Source organism: Gigantopelta aegis, chromosome 4 (assembly GCF_016097555.1).
Source record: "Gigantopelta aegis isolate Gae_Host chromosome 4, Gae_host_genome, whole genome shotgun sequence".
NCBI lineage: Eukaryota > Metazoa > Mollusca > Gastropoda > Neomphalida > Peltospiridae > Gigantopelta > Gigantopelta aegis.
The window spans coordinates 119543970-119553131 of record NC_054702.1 but is presented as its reverse complement, the minus strand read 5'-3'; positions in this window follow the sequence as shown (position 1 = coordinate 119553131).

Here is a 9162-nt window from a genome sequence, read left to right as displayed (position 1 = left end):
GTCAGCTAGCACACACATGTAATAGCAGTGTCAGTCATACACATTACACCGATCTCTTGATCTCTGTCAGCTAGCACACACATGTAATAGCAGTGTCAGTCATACACATTACACCGATCTCTTGATCTCTGTCAGCTAGCACACACATGTAATAGCAGTGTCAGTCATACACATTACACCGATCTCTTGATCTCTGTCAGCTAGCACACACATGAATAGCTGTCAGTCATACACATTACACCGATCTCTTGATCTCTGTCAGCACACACATGTAATAGCAGTGTCAGTCATACACATTACACCGATCTCTTGATCTCTGTCAGCTAGCACACACATGTAATAGCAGTGTCAGTCATACACATTACACCGATCTCTTGATCTCTGTCAGCTAGCACACACATGTAATAGCAGTGTCAGTCATACACATTACACCGATCTCTTGACATCATCTCTGTCACCGCTAGCAGTCAGTCATACACATTACACCGATCTCTTGATCTCTGTCAGCTAGCACACACATGTAATAGCAGTGTCAGTCATACACATTACACCGATCTCTTGATCTCTGTCAGCTAGCACACACATGTAATAGCAGTGTCAGTCATACACATTACACCGATCTCTTGATCTCTGTCAGCTAGCACACACATGTAATAGCAGTGTCAGTCATACACATTACACCGATCTCTTGATCTCTGTCAGCTAGCACACACATGTAATAGCAGTGTCAGTCATACACATTACACCGATCTCTTGATCTCTGTCAGCTAGCACACACATGTAATAGCAGTGTCAGTCATACACATTACACCGATCTCTTGATCTCTGTCAGCTAGCACACACATGTAATAGCAGTGTCAGTCATACACATTACACCGATCTCTTGATCTCTGTCAGCTAGCACACACATGTAATAGCAGTGTCAGTCATACACATTACACCGATCTCTTGATCTCTGTCAGTTAGCACACACATGTAATAGCAGTGTCAGTCATACACATTACACCGATCTCTTGATCTCTGTCAGCTAGCACACACAGCAGTGTCAGCACACACATGTAATAGCAGTGTCAGTCATACACATTACACCGATCTCTTGATCTCTGTCAGCTAGCACACACATGTAATAGCAGTGTCAGTCATACACATTACACCGATCTCTTGATCTCTGTCAGCTAGCACACACATGTAATAGCAGTGTCAGTCATACACATTACACCGATCTCTTGATCTCTGTCAGCTAGCACACACATGTAATAGCAGTGTCAGTCATACACATTACACCGATCTCTTGATCTCTGTCAGCTAGCACACACATGTAATAGCAGTGTCAGTCATACACATTACACCGATCTCTTGATCTCTGTCAGCTAGCACACACATGTAATAGCAGTGTCAGTCATACACATTACACCGATCTCTTGATCTCTGTCAGCTAGCACACACATGTAATAGCAGTGTCAGTCATACACATTACACCGATCTCTTGATCTCTGTCAGCTAGCACACACATGTAATAGCAGTGTCAGTCATACACATTACACCGATCTCTTGATCTCTGTCAGCTAGCACACACATGTAATAGCAGTGTCAGTCATACACATTACACCGATCTCTTGATCTCTGTCAGCTAGCACACACATGTAATAGCAGTGTCAGTCATACACATTACACCGATCTCTTGATCTCTGTCAGCTAGCACACACATGTAATAGCAGTGTCAGTCATACACATTACACCGATCTCTTGATCTCTGTCAGCTAGTAATAGCACACACACATGTAATAGCAGTGTCAGTCATACACATTACACCGATCTCTTGATCTCTGTCAGCTAGCACACACATGTAATAGCAGTGTCAGTCATACACATTACACCGATCTCTTGATCTCTGTCAGCTAGCACACACATGTAATAGCAGTGTCAGTCATACACATTACACCGATCTCTTGATCTCTGTCAGCTAGCACACACATGTAATAGCAGTGTCAGTCATACACATTACACCGATCTCTTGATCTCTGTCAGTTAGCACACACATGTAATAGCAGTGTCAGTCATACACATTACACCGATCTCTTGATCTCTGTCAGTTGGCACACACATGTAATAGCAGTGTCAGTCATACACATTACACCGATCTCTTGATCTCTGTCAGCTAGCACACACATGTAATAGCAGTGTCAGTCATACACATTACACCGATCTCTTGATCTCTGTCAGCTAGCACACACATGTAATAGCAGTGTCAGTCATACACATTACACCGATCTCTTGATCTCTGTCAGTTGGCACACATGTAATAGCAGTGTCAGTCATACACATTACACCGATCTCTTGATCTCTGTCAGCTAGCACACACATGTAATAGCAGTGTCAGTCATACACATTACACCGATCTCTTGATCTCTGTCAGCTAGCACACACATGTAATAGCAGTGTCAGTCATACACATTACACCGATCTCTTGATCTCTGTCAGCTAGCACACACATGTAATAGCAGTGTCAGTCATACACATTACACCGATCTCTTGATCTCTGTCAGCTAGCACACACATGTAATAGCAGTGTCAGTCATACACATTACACCGATCTCTTGATCTCTGTCAGCTGGCACACACATGTAATAGCAGTGTCAGTCATACACATTACACCGATCTCTTGATCTCTGTCAGCTAGCACACACATGTAATAGCTTGAGTGTCAGTCATACACATTACACCGATCTCTTGTGTCAGTCATACACATTACACCGATCTCTTGATCTCTGTCAGCTAGCACACACATGTAATAGCAGTGTCAGTCATACACATTACACCGATCTCTTGATCTCTGTCAGTTGGCACACACATGTAATAGCAGTGTCAGTCATACACATTACACCGATCTCTTGATCTCTGTCAGCTAGCACACACATGTAATAGCAGTGTCAGTCATACACATTACACCGATCTCTTGATCTCTGTCAGCTAGCACACACATGTAATAGCAGTGTCAGTCATACACATTACACCGATCTCTTGATCTCTGTCAGCTAGCACACACATGTAATAGCAGTGTCAGTCATACACATTACACCGATCTCTTGATCTCTGTCAGCTAGCACACACATGTAATAGCAGTGTCAGTCATACACATTACACCGATCTCTTGATCTCTGTCAGCTAGCACACACATGTAATAGCAGTGTCAGTCATACACATTACACCGATCTCTTGATCTCTGTCAGCTAGCACACACATGTAATAGCAGTGTCAGTCATACACATTACACCGATCTCTTGATCTCTGTCAGCTAGCACACACATGTAATAGCAGTGTCAGTCATACACATTACACCGATCTCTTGATCTCTGTCAGCTAGCACACACATGTAATAGCAGTGTCAGTCATACACATTACACCGATCTCTTGATCTCTGTCAGCTAGCACACACATGTAATAGCAGTGTCAGTCATACACATTACACCGATCTCTTGATCTCTGTCAGCTAGCACACACATGTAATAGCAGTGTCAGTCATACACATTACACCGATCTCTTGATCTCTGTCAGCTAGCACACACATGTAATAGCAGTGTCAGTCATACACATTACACCGATCTCTTGATCTCTGTCAGCTAGCACACACATGTAATAGCAGTGTCAGTCATACACATTACACCGATCTCTTGATCTCTGTCAGCTAGCACACACATGTAATAGCAGTGTCAGTCATACACATTACACCGATCTCTTGATCTCTGTCAGTTGACACACATGTAATAGCAGTGTCAGTCATACACATTACACCGATGTAATAGCAGTGTCAGTCATACACATTACACCGATCTCTTGATCTCTGTCAGCTAGCACACACATGTAATAGCAGTGTCAGTCATACACATTACACCGATCTCTTGATCTCTGTCAGCTAGCACACACATGTAATAGCAGTGTCAGTCATACACATTACACCGATCTCTTGATCTCTGTCAGCTAGCACACACATGTAATAGCAGTGTCAGTCATACACATTACACCGATCTCTTGATCTCTGTCAGCTAGCACACACATGTAATAGCAGTGTCAGTCATACACATTACACCGATCTCTTGATCTCTGTCAGCTAGTAATAGCACACATACACATGTAATAGCAGTGTCAGTCATACACATTACACCGATCTCTTGATCTCTGTCAGCTAGCACACACATGTAATAGCAGTGTCAGTCATACACATTACACCGATCTCTTGATCTCTGTCAGCTAGCACACACATGTAATAGCAGTGTCAGTCATACACATTACACCGATCTCTTGATCTCTGTCAGCTAGCACACACATGTAATAGCAGTGTCAGTCATACACATTACACCGATCTCTTGATCTCTGTCAGCTAGCACACACATGTAATAGCAGTGTCAGTCATACACATTACACCGATCTCTTGATCTCTGTCAGCTAGCACACACATGTAATAGCAGTGTCAGTCATACACATTACACCGATCTCTTGATCTCTGTCAGCTAGCACACACATGTAATAGCAGTGTCAGTCATACACATTACACCGATCTCTTGATCTCTGTCAGCTAGCACACACATGTAATAGCAGTGTCAGTCATACACATTACACCGATCTCTTGATCTCTGTCAGCTAGCACACACATGTAATAGCAGTGTCAGTCATACACATTACACCGATCTCTTGATCTCTGTCAGCTAGCACACACATGTAATAGCAGTGTCAGTCATACACATTACACCGATCTCTTGATCTCTGTCAGCTAGCACACACATGTAATAGCAGTGTCAGTCATACACATTACACCGATCTCTTGATCTCTGTCAGCTAGCACACACATGTAATAGCAGTGTCAGTCATACACATTACACCGATCTCTTGATCTCTGTCAGCTAGCACACACATGTAATAGCAGTGTCAGTCATACACATTACACCGATCTCTTGATCTCTGTCAGCTAGCACACACATGTAATAGCAGTGTCAGTCATACACATTACACCGATCTCTTGATCTCTGTCAGCTAGCACACACATGTAATAGCAGTGTCAGTCATACACATTACACCGATCTCTTGATCTCTGTCAGCTAGCACACACATGTAATAGCAGTGTCAGTCATACACATTACACCGATCTCTTGATCTCTGTCAGCTAGCACACACATGTAATAGCAGTGTCAGTCATACACATTACACCGATCTCTTGATCTCTGTCAGCTAGCACACACATGTAATAGCAGTGTCAGTCATACACATTACACCGATCTCTTGATCTCTGTCAGCTAGCACACACATGTAATAGCAGTGTCAGTCATACACATTACACCGATCTCTTGATCTCTGTCAGCTAGCACACACATGTAATAGCAGTGTCAGTCATACACATTACACCGATCTCTTGATCTCTGTCAGCTAGCACACACATGTAATAGCAGTGTCAGTCATATACACATTACACCGATCTCTTGATCTCTGTCAGCTAGCACACACATGTAATAGCAGTGTCAGTCATACACATTACACCGATCTCTTGATCTCTGTCAGCTAGCACACACATGTAATAGCAGTGTCAGTCATACACATTACACCGATCTCTTGATCTCTGTCAGTTGGCACACATGTAATAGCAGTGTCAGTCATACACATTACACCGATCTCTTGATCTCTGTCAGCTAGCACACACATGTAATAGCAGTGTCAGTCATACACATTACACCGATCTCTTGATCTCTGTCAGCTAGCACACACATGTAATAGCAGTGTCAGTCATACACATTACACCGATCTCTTGATCTCTGTCAGCTAGCACACACATGTAATAGCAGTGTCAGTCATACACATTACACCGATCTCTTGATCTCTGTCAGTTGGCACACACATGTAATAGCAGTGTCAGTCATACACATTACACCGATCTCTTGATCTCTGTCAGCTAGCACACACATGTAATAGCAGTGTCAGTCATACACATTACACCGATCTCTTGATCTCTGTCAGCTACACACATGTAATAGCAGTGTCAGTCATACACATTACACCGATCTCTTGATCTCTGTCAGCTAGCACACACATGTAATAGCAGTGTCAGTCATACACATTACACCGATCTCTTGATCTCTGTCAGCTAGCACACACATGTAATAGCAGTGTCAGTCATACACATTACACCGATCTCTTGATCTCTGTCAGCTAGCACACACATGTAATAGCAGTGTCAGTCATACACATTACACCGATCTCTTGATCTCTGTCAGCTAGCACACACATGTAATAGCAGTGTCAGTCATACACATTACACCGATCTCTTGATCTCTGTCAGCTAGCACACACATGTAATAGCAGTGTCAGTCATACACATTACACCGATCTCTTGATCTCTGTCAGCTAGCACACACATGTAATAGCAGTGTCAGTCATACACATTACACATCTCTTGATCTCTGTCATTACACCGATCTCTTGATCTCTGTCAGCTAGCACACACATGTAATAGCAGTGTCAGTCATACACATTACACCGATCTCTTGATCTCTGTCAGTTGGCACACACATGTAATAGCAGTGTCAGTCATACACATTACACCGATCTCTTGATCTCTGTCAGCTAGCACACACATGTAATAGCAGTGTCAGTCATACACATTACACCGATCTCTTGATCTCTGTCAGCTAGCACACACATGTAATAGCAGTGTCAGTCATACACATTACACCGATCTCTTGATCTCTGTCAGCTAGCACACACATGTAATAGCAGTGTCAGTCATACACATTACACCGATCTCTTGATCTCTGTCAGCTAGCACACACATGTAATAGCAGTGTCAGTCATACACATTACACCGATCTCTTGATCTCTGTCAGCTAGCACACACATGTAATAGCAGTGTCAGTCATACACATTACACCGATCTCTTGATCTCTGTCAGCTAGCACACACATGTAATAGCAGTGTCAGTCATACACATTACACCGATCTCTTGATCTCTGTCAGTTGGCACACACATGTAATAGCAGTGTCAGTCATACACATTACACCGATCTCTTGATCTCTGTCAGTTGGCACACACATGTAATAGCAGTGTCAGTCATACACATTACACCGATCTCTTGATCTCTGTCAGCTAGCACACACATGTAATAGCAGTGTCAGTCATACACATTACACCGATCTCTTGATCTCTGTCAGTTGGCACACACATGTAATAGCAGTGTCAGTCATACACATTACACCGATCTCTTGATCTCTGTCAGCTAGCACACACATGTAATAGCAGTGTCAGTCATACACATTACACCGATCTCTTGATCTCTGTCAGTTGGCACACACATGTAATAGCAGTGTCAGTCATACACATTACACCGATCTCTTGATCTCTGTCAGTTGGCACACACATGTAATAGCAGTGTCAGTCATACACATTACACCGATCTCTTGATCTCTGTCAGCTAGCACACACATGTAATAGCAGTGTCAGTCATACACATTACACCGATCTCTTGATCTCTGTCAGCTAGCACACACATGTAATAGCAGTGTCAGTCATACACATTACACCGATCTCTTGATCTCTGTCAGCTAGCACACACATGCAGTGTCAGTCATACACATTACACCGATCTCTTGATCTCTGTCAGCTAGCACACACATGTAATAGCAGTGTCAGTCATACACATTACACCGATCTCTTGATCTCTGTCAGTTGGCACACACATGTAATAGCAGTGTCAGTCATACACATTACACCGATCTCTTGATCTCTGTCAGCTAGCACACACATGTAATAGCAGTGTCAGTCATACACATTACACCGATCTCTTGATCTCTGTCAGCTAGCACACACATGTAATAGCAGTGTCAGTCATACACATTACACCGATCTCTTGATCTCTGTCAGTAATTTTTTATGTAATAGCAGTGTCAGTCATACACATTACACCGATCTCTTGATCTCTGTCAAATGATAGCCGAGCCAAATGCTTCATAAGTAATAGCAGTGTCAGTCATACACATTACACCGATCTCTTGATCTCTGTCAGTGCTTGATTCTCATTCATTCTCTAGCACTACACATGTAATAGCAGTATCAGCTTCGCTGCGATTGGCCAGTTTTGTCTAATCCAGGATATGCTATTTGAAAGCCTTTGTTCAACTTGAGACCCTTGCGCGTGCTGTAACCTCACCGTGGTGCAGGGGTGTAACATTCCCTTTGAGAATGGCCAATACAGCACAGATTGAAATTTTGAGTAAAAGTCAGTATCTATCTGTGATATTTGTACTTTTGTACAGTTCTTTACACTGTTTTTATTTAAATCTTGAATTTTTATATTGATGTTGATCATCACCTTATTTGTTTGCATTACCATAGTTTGACACCCAATAGTCGATGTATTTTTCGTGCTGGGGTGTCGTTAAACATTCATTCATTGATTGTTCGACTTGAGAAGAAAGAAGGTGAGCAGTAAGGTTTTTTTGTTCCAGCCCCTCTCACATCCCTGTATTTAGAGCTATTAAAGGGGCATCCTCATACATGTAGTTGAATAATACATTCATTCATTGATTGTTCGACTTGAGAAGAAAGAAGGTGAGCAGTAAGGTTTTTTTGTTCCAGCCCCTCTCACATCCCTGTATTTAGAGCTATTAAAGGGGCATCCTCATACATGTAGTTGAATAATACATTCGTTGTTCGACTTGAGAAGAAAGAAGGTGAGCAGTACGTTTTTTTGTTCCAGCCCCTCTCACATCCCTGTATTTAGAGCTATTAAAGGGGCATCCTCATACATGTAGTTGAATAATACATTCATTTTTTTAAATTATTATTAATTTATCTTCTTTTCAAATGTACAGATTATTCCTTGAATTAAATTACATGCCCATAAAATATTACAAGTAACTTCATTTACTAGTAGAAAAAGAATTATATTATTGGAAAATTTATTTCAGATGACCAACAGTTAATTGAATAAAATCAAATTTTGAATTTGAGTTGCCTTTTCACAATGACAAAGGATTGGTTATGTTACTGGTAATTATTATTATTGAACATTATCCATATGGTTTACAATAAATGGTGCCATACTTATTATGTTATTTCAAGCTAACGAAACAATGTCTACCTCTGACTTGACAATCTATACAATACATCTAATGAAACAA